The sequence below is a fragment of the Strix uralensis genome, chromosome 18 (assembly GCF_047716275.1).
Source record: "Strix uralensis isolate ZFMK-TIS-50842 chromosome 18, bStrUra1, whole genome shotgun sequence".
Lineage (NCBI taxonomy): Eukaryota > Metazoa > Chordata > Aves > Strigiformes > Strigidae > Strix > Strix uralensis.
This window is the reverse complement of record NC_133989.1, coordinates 6,934,837-6,950,045: the sequence shown is the minus strand read 5'-3', so window position 1 is coordinate 6,950,045 and position 15,209 is coordinate 6,934,837.

The window sequence follows — 15,209 nt, the reverse complement described above, 5'->3', positions numbered from 1 at the left end:
ACTTCATGTTCAGTTGACAAGTGCTTATTTTGTCAGTGATGGAATAGAATAACTTTTTATGGGCTTTCCTTTGGCCCCTTTAGTCAGGTTTTTGTCAAATGCAGGAGTCCTTTTAAAATGTTAACGTTCCATAGCAATGATTTAGTGGCTGAATATTTTAATCCAATAGTATCTACATGAAATTAAGAGGGAGGGATGGAAGCTTTTCACCTTCCTCTCTTCCTCTTTTAAAATTAAAATGTTTTATAATCTTGGCCAAACTAACCAGAACAGAAATACAGAAAGTAAGAGGCTTTTAAAACCACTGCATGATGTTACATTGTTACCTTTGTGCGTGAAAATGATTAATTATCCTCATAATTTATTTTTAAAGTGTCCCCATTTATAATTGGCAATAGTTAATTGGGGATTCAAATACTGTGTTTATATTTGCATAGGTGGTCTCCATGACTGAAGCATGTTGAATGAAACTGCTAGGGTTTTATTATTATTTTGATAGCTATAATTAAAAATTAGCTTGTTGTAGAATTTATATGGTGGTAAGCATTTTTGTTTTCTAAAGATGTGAATGAATATATACATCACATCAAACAGTCTGAGGTTTACTTGAGCTTCCAGGAAGCACCCGGCCACATTTTGTATGCATGTCTAGTAATCAGCTTTGTTCTCCCTGTTCCGTATTCTTTCCCTCTTTGTTATTATCCTTTATTATTTGTTAGTTACAGATAATGAAATTACTGCACTAAAAGATATACTATAATAGGCCCTTTATTTACAGTCTAATTCTGTTTTGACAATACATGTTAAAGTCGTATGAGTGTTTTATAGGAGTGCATTTTTCTTCTATTTAAATCAGTTATAAATCCTCAGGGGAATTAACTTAATGCTTTTGATTTAGCTATTACTTAGTTAAAGAATACAAGAAAACATAAAATGCAGGTTTGCTTCCCTTTTCTTGATAATACGTCAGGCAAAGTCCAGCCTGCTGCCTTGATAACAGGCTTTCCTGCTCATTGGGGCATAATAGTGACTTTTTTTTTTAATCTGACCTGCTCCTCTATTAAAATAAGTTCATGACTACCGTGATTTGGTTAATGTAGAGATTCTTCATATACACATGGGTTTATTATCTGGAATTGATAGTTCATGCTATGCCACTTCGTTAGGATTTTGTTTGGTAGTTGACCATCTTAACTTTAAGTGTTCTTTAAATGTTTATGGTTTATAGAAGTGTTGTCAGTGACTGATGAGGTCTTTTCCTTCCTTTACAAAAAACAGCTGTGAAGGAATGTGATATATTGTTGGCATGTGATGCAATTCATCGCCACAATTGACTTTTGTTAATGTAAAATAGAGGAGCAAAAAACTGAGACTTCTGTTGTTGGCAGGCTGGGTTAGGCAGTTGAGACTGGAACGTTGACTTGGCAGGTTTTAATAGATTCAAGCGAATAGTTTGCTGGAGGATGTTTGCTTTGTTGTGGTTTGCTTTTTGTGGGGGAGGGCCATTTAATTTTCTTTTAATGTAGGTGAATTGAATGTTGGTGAAAGTTGAAGACTGCAGAAGTCTTAGAATCTGAAACCTATATTTTTTGAGATGCCACATAAGTCTCCCACAGCATTGCATCCATGTGTCTCTGTTCTGGGGAGTTCACAGAACAGTTAGTTCTGTTTCCATGATGTTCAAGCCTTGGCCTCTCTTCTGAAGAGCTTAAAAAAGGATCCAATTAGTGTCAATTGTATAATACGGGTATTTTTTTTTTTTTGTCATGTGGAACCTGCCCACTGGGAACTGGACTGAAATTCATCAACTTCCTTCACATAGCCCAATAATCAAATGCTGGTCGTGAAACCTGGCCCAGAATGCACTAGTGAAAAGGGACTGTAAAGCTGTGTATCCTGATTTACAGTCCTGTGAACTGTCTGTCTTCCTGCACACTTGCAGCGCGTTCAGTCCTTCTGATATCGGCACCTCTAAAACTGAAAACCTGAGGGTGTTCACACATTCAGACTCGGCAGCGACCAGCCTGGTACCGGTGTTCAATACCGCAGCTTTATTCCCTAGTCACACCAAATCAGATGTGATATTTCTGTTTCACGTGATATCAAAAAACTACCTTTTCCCCTTGTCCCAGTGATCCACAACAGCATCTGTCGCCGCAGAGGCTGTGGAGCAGCTCCGCTGCGCTGCTGCCGCTGATAAAGCAGCCTGTGCTGGCCCGAGCCCGCTGTTGATCTGGGCAGAGGACCGGAGGTGCTGACGCTGTGGCTGTTCGTCTTCGCAGAGGACAGTGAACCTTGCACGCCTTGACCCTGCACACTTACCGTCCTGGAGCTGACAAAGGTGGGTTTGGGGTGGGTTGTTCTTTCCTGGCTCCTGCACACCACAGTAAAAGGTGACTTCCCTCCTTTACTCCCTAACCTCTAGTACCTCCAGTCTTTGCACATCTGATCTCGCCATACTGCCGCCGCCATCGGCTCCTTCCCGTGTGTTTTTACAAGCAGTTAGGCTGGAGGTACGTGCTGATCAACCTGCTGGCAGGTAGCGCCCAAGCTCTGCAGCCTGTCCCTCTGTAAGGCCATTGCTGTTGGAGGTCTTGACTCTCAGGCCATTTTTTCCACCAGACCCCCAAAACCGGCGTGTCTTCAGGGGTTTTATATCTCTGTGAATCTTAGTTGAAATTAAACAATGTTTTATAACGTTGCTGGTACAAGTGAGGGTGTAGCAGCCTTGAATCTCTAGAAAATTCGACTAAAATCCTTCAGACAAAAAGCAGTACCCCCAACAGCCATCAGGAAGGCAGAGTTGAAGCAGAGGGACGTGTAGTACCTGTTCTGGAAAGACGGGAATTTAGTGACATCCTGCTGGTAACTCTGTAGTTAGCCAATAGTAAACTTCAAGGGACAGAGTTCATTTGGTAAGGATATGCTAAATTTTATTTCCTTTGACTATTTTTTAAGAAGTAATCGTAGAATTATCTTCTCCCTAATGGGAATAAAGTTTAAGAGGCATACAGTGGGAAAATTCATGTGGTTTGCTAAGATGGTTGGGAGATTTTATTGGAATCTCAGAACTTCTCTGCTTCAGTCTCCAACTTCCATGCCATGAGATCATCACATGCCTGTCAAATTGACCAAAGAAAGCTTAAAGTTCCCTTTAAAACATGATGCTTGTTAGATTAAAATATTTCTTATTAATGTCCTATTCTTAGCTAAACTGAACGAACACAATTGTCTTTTAAGTGTCCTGTCTTGCTTGCTTTGCAGCCTAGACGCCAGTTGCAGTTGGTATATTTTGCTCCAGATTCAGAACTGCAGTGACCCTGCCAAATAGTTTCTTAGTTGCATTTAAAAATAAAAGGGCTGTTTATACGTTACAATCCACAGAGGGTCTGAAATCAGTATGTCCTAAAATGAATACAAATCATAGACAAAAAGTGTTTTGTTGGAAGGCTTCACAAATATGGAACTGATTACTGCTAGACAGCGCAGATTTCCTTCTGTAAGATGGAACTGATATAATTCCTTCCTGACAGCTAGAAATGATAATTGAGTTGTTTTTTTCTGTGTTTTAAGCTTTACCAACCTTCAAAATGAGCAAGAGGGATGGAATCCTAATCCATCTGCAACTGATGGGAATTCTGCCTATAAACCAGGATTTTAATCTAAATACCCATCCAACTGCCCAGTTACTGTGGAGGTACTGCTAGCAGTTTCAGAGCTGTGGTTTTGTCAAGCACTTAACTTCATGTGGATGAAAAATCTCTTGCAGGTCAGTAACAGAATTCAATTTGCAGACTGACCACAGACCTTTTTTGGTTAAGAACCAATTTCACTATGACATTGACTAAATTTTTTTTTTTTTTTTTTAAAATGTTGCACTACCAGCTCTTTGTAGCACATCCAGCAGAACTCCACCTTTGTGTAGTATTCATGACATCTCTAAGAGGTTTTCTCAAAAGTTAAGGGAGTGGCTTGGTGAAAAACAACCCTTCCCCTTGCAGAAGCATTCATCTGTCAGACTGCACTACTACTTTTTCCACCCACTTCTTCCCTTGTTTCTTCTCATTTGCCTCCTCCTTTCTGCTGCCTACAGAAATCAGACAGTGCTTTGCTTGATGATGATCAGGAGAGCAGGGAATAGAGAATGATCAGGGTGATTGATGCTCTGGTTTTGCAGCCCTGATTGCTCTTTGGGGCTGATTTGCATTTATTATGCAGCCAAGACAGGCTGCCTCACCCAGCTGAACTTTCTCCATCTTCCAGGCCACGTCCTGAATTTGATGGCAGTTTGGGTCAGGACAGGCTCGGAGCTTGTTGCTGTACAGATTACTGTTTTGCTCTCTGTGTGGCAGTTTTTAAAGAGCAGAGTTGTATCCACAGTGGAGAACATCAAGATGTCCAATCTCTTTCTTTTCCATGTTACTGGTAGGAAGGTGTTTCCCTCTTCCTTCTGTGATCTTGGATGGATGTTCAACCTTTCACTTCCTTCTCTCCCATGTAAATTATTTCCCCACTGTATGAGGATGTCCTAAGACTTGATTATTAGGTTTGGAGGACAGAAGATATCCATATCAGGGTACAGTGTAATTTGTAAACAGACGACAAGGAATGCTTTTCTGTGGGCTGTCAAAGGCTGACTTGACTCTGGAAAGAAATATGTTGTTAGCCTGGAATAGAAAGAATTTGACAGTGTAAGTTTTCCTAACAGTCATGCATGTCACATTTTTATGCCATGAGTTTCCTCTTTTTTAATTAAAAGTAATTCTGAGGAATCACTTAGTATCCACTTCTATTGGATTAGCATTGAAAGGGCTGCACTGAACGGGATGGGTGTAGCTTTCTTCAACTTGCCTACAAAGCTTAAGAAATGCAAAGCAGCTTATTGCTCAATTATGCTGACTTTAGCAACTAGGTAGGACAAATTAAAAAAAGAAAAAGGGAATATCTAGTCTCAACCTGGGTATTTAATGTGTCCCAAAATGTGCTGAACTCTTTAGTCTAAATGGGCTCTTTAGTGTGGTGTCAAATAAGTTAAAAAGCAAGGGAGCTTTACAAAGCTTCCTTCATTGTTTAAACTTGTTTAACTCATGTTAAGGCTAATGTACATTTATTCAGACTGACAAAGTGCTGAATTTACACAACAGGGATAGTAATAATTAGGTCAGATACTTTTTAAATGGCATGGGGGGGGTGGGAATACTTGACTCTTTTATGCTTATGAATGGAAATGATTATTAGCACTGGCCGAGGCCAACCGCAGTATCTGCATATGCTCTTCTCACCCCCCAGCGACTCCCCTTCCCGGTCCAGTGCTGAGAGTGCCACGTCCCAGCTCCCATCCCGTCTGTTCGAGCAGCCGCTGCCAGTCAGGCTTTGCATCACATGTTACTTGTGAGAACAGGGTATTCCTAATGTGATTACATGTCTTTTTAGTAAGCCCGTAACTGTCCTTTGAAGCCGTCTTTCCTCTGCCCTGTTGGGATCTGACTGAGACCAATAAATTACACTAACAAAGATGAAAACTCAGTCATTAGAACTGCATTGTCTGTTCAAGTCCACTTAAGACTACCTAGTTCTTGTATATTATTGTAAATGTTTCCCTTAACTGTTAACATCCCTACGGTTGGGAGGTGAGATGAGGTGTCTGTACCTTGCACCTTTCTCAGAGATATTGGGTGCTGGTGGCTCCTAGGACAGAATCCTGGATTAGTTAGTCCATGGAGTTGATCCAGCACAGCAGGACTTGTTTCTCCAAGAACGTTTTTTCTTGGCTTTCCTAATATTTGAACAAGCACTCTTGTTTAATTCAGTGAAACAGAATCTGCTTGCATTTGAATTGTGGTCAGCAGCGGGCATGCTGGGCTGGTTGGATCTCTTAAGCTGTAGCCATTTACTTCCCTATTGAGATTTAAGCTACTCATAGCTCATTTGGTTTGCATGTTTCCATTCTTTAAGGAATCATTAAACAGTCTCAAACATACCCGTCGGACTGGCTGCAGCGGCTGCCGCCAGCTGCGCAGGGCAAGGTCGATAGGCAGAACCATGCGAGCGCTCCCGTGCTTAAAAACCGCAGGAAAGAGCTGGAATTTGGCTCAACGGGTGAAGATTTAGTGTCACCCGCACCAGCTACCTGAGAACAAGTGCCTGTAAATGCATACGAGGGCGTGCTTCTGGCGAACGCAGCCTCCAGAGCAGCGAGCGGGCGAGGCGCGTCCGTGGCATCCCCGGGCGGGGGATCTGGTGCTGTAAATGCATCGACGTCCAACTGAAGGACGAGCTGCTGAGCTGAAACTGCAGTAGGCTGGGTCGCTAAACTGCATCTATTCCTTAAGATTTTTTTTTTTAATTTTTTTTTTTTTTTTTTAATTCCTCCCCGCTCTTTGGCTTTGGGCCAAAACACGGCAGCGACTAAACCCGAGCTGCACTTGGCCGCACTGGCCATGCGGTGGCACCAGAAGTCCAGCCCGGAGACAGGCGGGGGCTGAACCCGGGACCTGCGGCGGTGCCCAAGGCGCGAAGCTGCTCAGCCCGGCCCAGCCAGGCCAGGCCCAGCCAGGCCCGGCCCAGCGCCCCGTGTGACATCTCGGCAAATCCAAAGCTGAACTCCTTCCCCTCTGAACGCTCTTGTTCGCTTTCTCTGCTGCCCAGAGTTTCTGAAACTCCCTGTGCTGTAAATATCTTCATTTTTCAAGCTTAATAAATGGCTGTAGATAATAACAGCACGGCTGAAGCTTTCCCTTCTGTCACCTACAGAAATGTGCACTAATTTCCCCATGTAACAGTAAGCAGATGATGTTACAGCATTGCACAGGGGTCCAGCTGCTGCATACGATCTGGGTAACAGACGTTTGCTGCAGTGTCTGCCCTGAAGACTCTGTGATCACAGAAGAAATCTACTGTCTCCATTGTCCTTTCTTTCTTTCTCAGTTGTTTTCATACGTATGTAGTTTGTATGCACTTGATATCAGGGAATGCATCATAATTATGAGTGGAGAAATACTAATAGTAATAAAGAGACGGACTGGAAAAAGAGGGAAACCATCTCTAGAGTGAGAAGACAGTGGAGAGACAGTGCCCGTCTTTTAATAAGATGACTCTCAAGTGAAAACAGCAGGATTTATTTGACTGTTTAATACACTGATTTTTCAAAGAGGGTTGGTCAGAAAATAAAGGTTTTGTTCCACAGAAAATTCCAGTGCTTCAGAACTTGTTTCCATTCCAGATCAGAATTAAAAGTGCAAACTACTCCCCAAAGTAATGTTCTGTAAAATTGTTGATTTGGCATAGTTGAGCTGGGCCCATTGCTTGAATTATTCCAGCTATGTTCAAATATTTTCTTTCTTAAAAACAAGCTACTCATAGAATTAACATTTAATATATCTTAAATTTGAAATTAAATAAAATATTTGGTTCTGTCACCCCCAAAACCACTGCAAATAGCTGCATGTTTGGGATTTAAATCCTATTTTCTGACATCTGTATCACATTGAAACATTTTCAGCAGCTCTCCTTGCAATGTTGTTTAGTATTCCACATCTGATTTGGAGAGATCCTCAAGTCAAGTTGCCCGTAGTTGGAATTTTAAAAACAAAAGAGGGAAAGAAAAACTTGTCTTCTATTTTAGGGTCTTGCAGTACTGGAAATGCAAACAATGCAGAGTGAATATTTAACTAGTGCATGAGAATCTAAAAAAGTGGAAAGCAAATGCAATGCACCAGTCTATTTGCCTTGTTCAACTAGAGCAGCATTAAGACATTAAAAATAGATTTACAGATTTCATAATATGATTGCAACATTCACACAGGTTGGGATTTTTAATTTAACTTTGAACTGGATAATGCAGATTGCATAGAGACCAGAATGGACTATATTCTAATGGGAGAATTTGCCTTATGCAGGATTAACATATCAAAGGCAGAGAAGGATTTTTTGAGAAGATGGCACAATGATCTGGCTTGCTTGCCAGGTTGACATCCTACTCAAGCTGTTGGCATCGTCGCACGGTTTCAGACCATTTCAGGCAGTAGGGCATTAGGGAGGCACTTGCTCTGCTTTTACCATGTTCTGTCATGTTGACCACATGTGATATAACCTGTCATGGTACAGTCTGGCAAATTTTGCTTCTATCTTCTCTTGGCGTTAGAGGCCTGAGCAAACTTCTGCTAAGCGGCGGCACAGCGCAATCCTGGAAGGGCAGTTCTCCAGCAGCTGCCGTCCTGATGGCAGTCACGTTGCCACTGAAAGCAGACTGCATTTTTGCTGGGACTGCCCATACCTCTCACAGTCAGTGGTGATTAGCTTCCATTCCCATCGTTGAAGGTTGTTTTGTGTTCGCTCAAACTACAGACATTTGCATCTGGAAGCAATGCTTGATGTGAGCCTCTTGTATTTGAGTACGTGTTATCAGTCTGCTTTGGAAATGGGCTTCAGCTGCATTGATTTAGCAGGAAAGTAGGAGTGTGTGTATCTCGGGGAGATGAGGAGCACTTGCAGCTCTGGTAGAGGTGCTTACCATCAGCGCAGTTCTGGGTCAAACTTTGGGAAGTTTGTAGAATTTGTTGTTACCAGAAGCTGGGCTGTGTCTTTGAGAGGTTCCAGCACCCAGCACTGAGTTACTTTAAAAAAAACCCACTAACAACCAAACCTAAGAAAACCCAGTGTTTTAGCACTGTTGGCTGGGCGAGTCAGTAGATGTCATCCTCTCATGTTTCTTTCCTAACAGCTGCCATTGTGCTCTGACGCAGGTGTAGTTGATAATGTTGGCTTGAATGCTGGTCTAAAAAATATTGCTAGAAAATGAATTCAAGGCAGGTAGGTATCCAGAGAACTTGTATCACTAACAAGGTTAGATAGTTAAGGTACAGATTTTGGAAGTACAGTGGAAAAGGCGAACAGCAGAAAGGACATAGGCAGGTCCTTAGGAGCAACTGCTGGTGTGATGGAGGGACAGCCCGTGTCGCTGTCAGTTTACCTCTGCACTGGACACTCCTCTTGGGGTCACACTCATCAGTGCAGCTGTGCCAGAGACAGACGACTTCTCCACTGCCAAACAACCAGAATAATGAAATCTTTTGCTGTTTCACTCCGGAAGATCAGACAAACTACCACCACCTGTACTTAGAAAGGCAGGACACAACTCTGAGCCCCCCTGCACATGCAAATGTGTAATTTTGAAAGTTCTGTGTCACACAGTATTTTGCACCCCAACGCAAGGACATCAGATGGGGCCATACCTCCTGCTGCCTCCTGAGAAAGTATATTCATTGGTGCAGCCCCTATCCACGTTGCAGCAGTATGTCTTATTGTGAAAACCCTCCTCTGAGATTTGTCTCTCTGATAAAAGGTTCTCCTTGACAGCTGAACTCTCAGTATCACATTAGCTTTTTCCTAGTAGAAGTGGAAGCAGTGTATCTACAAGTATCAATAGCCCTGTACCCCTCTGCACAAAGCCATTGCAACCCTCCGCTGGTGTGGTAAGCTTTGCATGCTTTTCTAGGATGGTGGCATTTCATGATCACAAGGATTATCCTTGTTCTTCAACAATGTCAGAAAATGGTCCATATGAAAAAAACAGTGATGGGATGAACAAAAGAATTATGAAAACTATATAATTTTGTCTGAGAAGTCTGATGCCTTCTGGGAAGTATCATATAATACCCAGCATGAAATATCCCATCAAACAAGGACAGCACAGACGTGAAGCAATGTTGAGCAAGAAGTTTGACCAGAGCACCGATTATTGATTTCAAAACATCCCAGCGCTATGTGGCCACAACAATCCGAGACAAAATTGGAGTAGTCAGAGAGAATCAAAGTGGTGCAGACATGCTGCTCACACAATGACTGTTGAAGATCACTTAATGCAGATATGCAACAGCTGCAACAAGCTTCATGCAGAGACATGCCTTTATATTTAAGTATAGGCATAGGCACTCGCAGGGGAGGGAATGCTGTCTGAAAGTAATAGTGTGTCTTCTGCATCTGGAACAAGAATTCATATTGAATCATATCAAAAGTGAAGGAGTGGTGAGCAGCTTCAGTACAGGGACTTGGATTGAGGATTGTCTATGACCTGGACTATCTCCTTACATCTTCAGAAATGAAAAATGAGGTTATTTGTAAGCTTGTGTTGCTGCTGTCGGCGTGATAGTTGTCCTGAGGATAAGGATGCTGCGATTTGCCAGAGCACAAATTAAGCCATTGCTTTTACACTTGGCCTTTTTTTAATCTACACTGCTGCATTCCAGCCAGCTACAGCAGCCTCTGGGGCTCATGGGCTATTTCCAAGTGACCTGTGCATGATAACAAAGAAAAATAAACTCTTATTCACTATGTGGTGATCCCTAGCATCTGCTGGAAAGTGTCTGGAGATCACCAAAATTAAACATGCTGAGAACTGGCCTCCATTAATAGTTAGTCAGATAGACCAAAACCAGCAAATACCTATTTGTGTGTTCTAGATGGAGTTTGAACAGTTGTTGTCTGAAGGGCACAGACAATTCTCCAGTGTGGTCATTTTTAACACCAAAACGTTGGATTTTGATGGCACAGCAAAACTGTCAAGAAACAGATTATGCCACAAAATACATTTGAAATGTCACTTTGAAAGTCATTGTGGTTTTATGTGATTTCTTTGCCTTGTTTCTTCTAAACCAGAAGCCATCTGGCTGAGGAATCTGGTCTGTCTTCCTGTGATATTGACAGGGCTGAGGTCCACCACTATGTTGGGTAAGATTCGTGATAGTATTTACAACTAAAACTTGCTGATTTTATCTGCTCATCTTTTAAAGTTACACTGTGTTTAATGACAGGTCTTTTTCCTGAAATTAAGTTTCAAATTTATCTGAAACAAAGCAGCAAGTGCTTGAGAAATAGGTTCATTCCTCTCTATTAGCTCTGGGTTCAAGATTTGGAGATTATTGAAACTATCTTCACTAACTCAGCTTGGAGCATTCCTGTAGGAATGATCTGGGGATGTAGAAAGCATCTGAGGATATTTCCTTTCATCTGCAGGTATTGCAATAGTCTGCAATGATGTTTTCTCCTTTTGGGCAAAAGTTAAACATTAATTTATAACACGATTGCATTAAGTTTTCAGAACTGTGCTGCAAAAAATAATCAATGTTGCTCTGATCTTACTTGCCTTGAGATTACAGGCAAATAACACCCCACTGATATAGTTAAACTTTCCATAGCAAGGTTGGATGATATACTGAGCTCCGTGTATTTTTATTAAGCTTCTCTGAAATGATTTTCAAAGGATGAAAACCCAGGCTTAGCTAGCTATAGAGTTTAATGGAGCCAAACTGTTACCCATAGTCTTTAAAGAACATGCTGTAACCTTTTTGCTAAACAATCTGCTCTGCTGTTACCAAGTTTTACCCAATATTCAAATGAAACTTACTCCTTTTCAACCTCTGCCAAGCTGAGGTTATTAAGAAAGAGATACAAATTAAAAGGATTAAAAATGCAGCTCTAATTAAACACATATGAGCAGTTAAGAGTCGGCTCTGCCCTGGTTATCTGTGCACATAGAAATATCACACACAACTTAAAACAGTCATAGACTCCATTAAGTGCTTGCTAAAGGCACCACCAAACAATGTAATAATATGCTGTGCCTTTCTCTAGAGCTTTTTCTATGTAGGTCCTAAAATGTTTTAAAAAATTAGATGAGCCATTGCTATCCTCACTTGAAAAGGAGAAGAAGCTGAGGCAGAGAGCAAGGAGAGGAGCATTCTTGCTTGCTTGCATCCTCAACAAACTTGATGTGGCCTCCTCGATGGAGAAGAACTCCTGGTTGTAGCCAGAAGCTGTGGCAGTGGCATGAGACAGCATGGGGATGGCTTGCCTTTCCAAGCAGGTCTGATGTTTCTTTTCAGAAGAATGTAAAGTGCAACGAAAACATATCAAGCAATTTTGGCTTTCTATGACAGAAGTGAGTTGGTATCTCTTAATAAGTATCTAAACAAGCCCTTGAAGACACATAATCACAAAACAGCATGTGCGATCACAGCTCGGCATTTTAAAGGATTAGAGGGGGATTAAGACGTTTGTAAATTCCTCACCAACCTTTTGTAGAGACAGGATGGAATATTTTTTAAAGAATTCACAAGCAGCAACTGTCTGTTAAAAGCCTTTATTCCCCTGATTTGTGCTGGGTGTGGATCGCTTTATGATTTTTTTTTAAAAGGTAGCATAACATAGCTCATCAATGTAGGCTGCATATAAATCCTGCATTGTATGATTCCTAATAAGTTTCAAGGGCTTTAAGCTCCTCATGAAGAATGGGAAAACGTCCTTGCACCAGACTATAACAAGTCCTTTCATTCTGCTGCTGGTGTTGCTGGTTTAACACATCCACCCAAGGGAATAATATCACCTAGGGAAAAAAGGTGAGTGAATTTTGATCCCCAAGAAGTGTTCCAGAAAAAGCCACTTGTATTCTAGTACTTCTGAGGCCAACATATCACAATTGGCTTGAAAAATCACACTAAATAATCAAGGTTCACCAGACAGGATAACAGGACTTACCTGCTTTTTCTAGGAATGGGAGATGAAGCTGGACAGGAAAGGAGAGGAACACCCTGACTCACGCCCGCATCCAGGTGAGATGATCTGACGGAACATTTGGATACGGTGCATATTAAACAGGGCTGTTCAGAGCATGCCTCAGGCAAAAAGGAATAGGAAATACTATGGAAAAAAAAATGTTTGCTTGGTGGGTTAATTTTTCAGTATTATTTTTGGCTACTGGTTGGTGGGAGATGTTCTAGGGAGAGTTGTCCAATTGTCCACAGGTAGGAAGCAGCTGCGGTACCCGGTGCTAAGCTGCTTGTTTTGTAATGGACTTTCTCTGTGTTCATATCTCTTCCTTTGTCCAAGATGGTAGCTTGGTTTGGGAGCATGGAGTTGCAGCTAAGGCTGTAGGCCAAAGCTGGCAATGCTGTAGATCCTTGGGTTGTCATCTTCTCACCAAGGCTGTTGAGGAGTTTTTGTGCTGCCCAACTCTACCTGCTTCTAGCAAGGTGCAGTAATCCTTGCCTATTTGTAGATCTGCCAAGGATATGTCAACCAAAAAAACCTGCAAACTTTGAGCTGAGCTTTTAGGTAATTTTATCTTTTTCCCCAAAAAGTCTGAACGTTCAAAGGTCTGAGCCTGACAATTACCTCTATATCATTATGTTACCACTGTTTCTTTAGCCAAAAGCTAATCTTCACCATGAAGGCTACTTTGGGTTAAGGATGTGAATTTAAAACACCCTATCTACTCCTTAATAGCCTGTGTATGACCACTTACTACTACTAGTCAGAAGAGGTCTCAGAGCGGTCACTTGTGGAGGTCCTCAGGAACTGGCAAACGTTTCTGGCCAACTCCATATGTGAGCAAAACAGATGCAGCAGCTCTGCCTTTAACAATTGCACATATTCTCATAAATTGTTCTCATTTGTTTTATTTTTACTGTCTGTGTTTACCAAGGTACAATCGTAAGGGGATTTACCTAGAAAAATTTGAAGAAATATATTCAGGATTTGGAGGAGGGAGGGAGAGTCCCCCAGCCGCAGTGTCAGACTTCTGTCCCTTTGCGGTTGTATGAGCTGGTGACTCCGGTATCAATACAAGTGACTGGGCCACCACCCAGGCAGCAACAGCATCCTCCCTGCCAGGAAAAGAGGGGGGGTTCCCACTCCGTGTCAGTTTGACTGGTTCTTTGCTCCTTTCTGGCTCTTCATTCGCTTCTAAGTATACTTAGAGTGGTGTACATTTGCCAGATTCTGGGTGGATAAGTAGGGCATGGGGATGTTGATTTTTGTTGCTACTTGTCCTTCAGACCTGGCCCGAGAGTTCTGGCCCAGGGCCAGGCTGAAGAGGTTAATGCGTTGCTGGCAACCCTCTAACCAGAGGTAGTTTGCACTCAGGTGCTTCTCTCTGTAGAAACACAAACACATTATTTCATATGGTCACCCCTTAGGAAATACAGTAATTCACATTAGTTTAATTAACCCTGAGAAGCCATTGTACTGAAATACAGCCACCTGTAAGGGAGAGCAGAGCAAGCACCAGGGTTAAGTGGGAGAAAGGTCCCAATTTTAAACCAGAAGAGTAGGTGTAAATCTTCCCTTTAGAAGTGGGGAGGGATTAGTACACACAGGCCCAGCAGGAGCCCAGTTTATTGCTAATTGTGTCTTCACATTTTAGCCGTATTAAAAAAAAAAAATAAATCCTTGAATATTTAATGTCCCATTTCTTCATGACCACAGAGATTAATTGGGATGAAAGTAACTGGAAGAGAGGGGCAGAGCCCAGAACACCACAGGGAGCTGCAGCCTGAGCCTGGGTTCAGGTAAGGCACAGGTATCTGCCCCTTCCCTGCTGGGTTGTACAATGGAGAGCACTCACCACCTGAAAAGGTGAGGGGTTTGCTCTCCTTGGCCTGCTCTTCTCCTCCTCCTCCATGTTTTAATAATTCCTGGGTGACTGATACTGACCTCGAGGTCAGGAGTCTCCAGTTAACAGCCAGGAAATGCCCTTCTCATTGGTCATTATTGCCTAATTAACAACTTGAAATATTTCACAATCGATGTCAATGACACAAGATGGCCATTTTAGGGGTGGGGGCTGCAGAGCACTTGGCAGCATTTGCATGTGAAAGCCTGGCAGTGAGATGCAGAGGCGAGTGCATGCCTGGGTGCTGCTGCTGCTCCCACCCTCCGGGCTCCGGAGTGGTGCCTCCAGACCCACTTACACCGAGAAGAAAGTTGATCACAAATACAATGTCTAGAAATGGCTGGGTTTAAGGTCAGGTATTTCCAACCGGTGCCACACTGTCAGAAAGAGCTTATAAAGCTGGGAATAGTGAGAAGGGCTCGGATCGGCCCATTCCCTCCCTGTTACGGGTTCTGGCCTCAAACAATGAATCCTTGGCTTGAGTCAACACCAGGCTGGGCTGAGCCAAGGGGTCTTCTTAGCCTGGCAGGGGCCGAGAGAGAGCAGGAGCAATTCCTGGTCCTTCACCCACCCGCATCTGTCAGTCAGGACAGTCTGCCACTAATGATGTGCCTTATATATATAAAAAACCATACAATATCTCTTGTGAAGGACCCTCCTTAACCAAGGGGTTTTACAGTGTTTGTGGCATGTTGAAAGGTTTGTTAAAAAAGCTGAGATTTAGAAACAGCCTCCCTCTCCACCTGACAAGGAAGGCAAT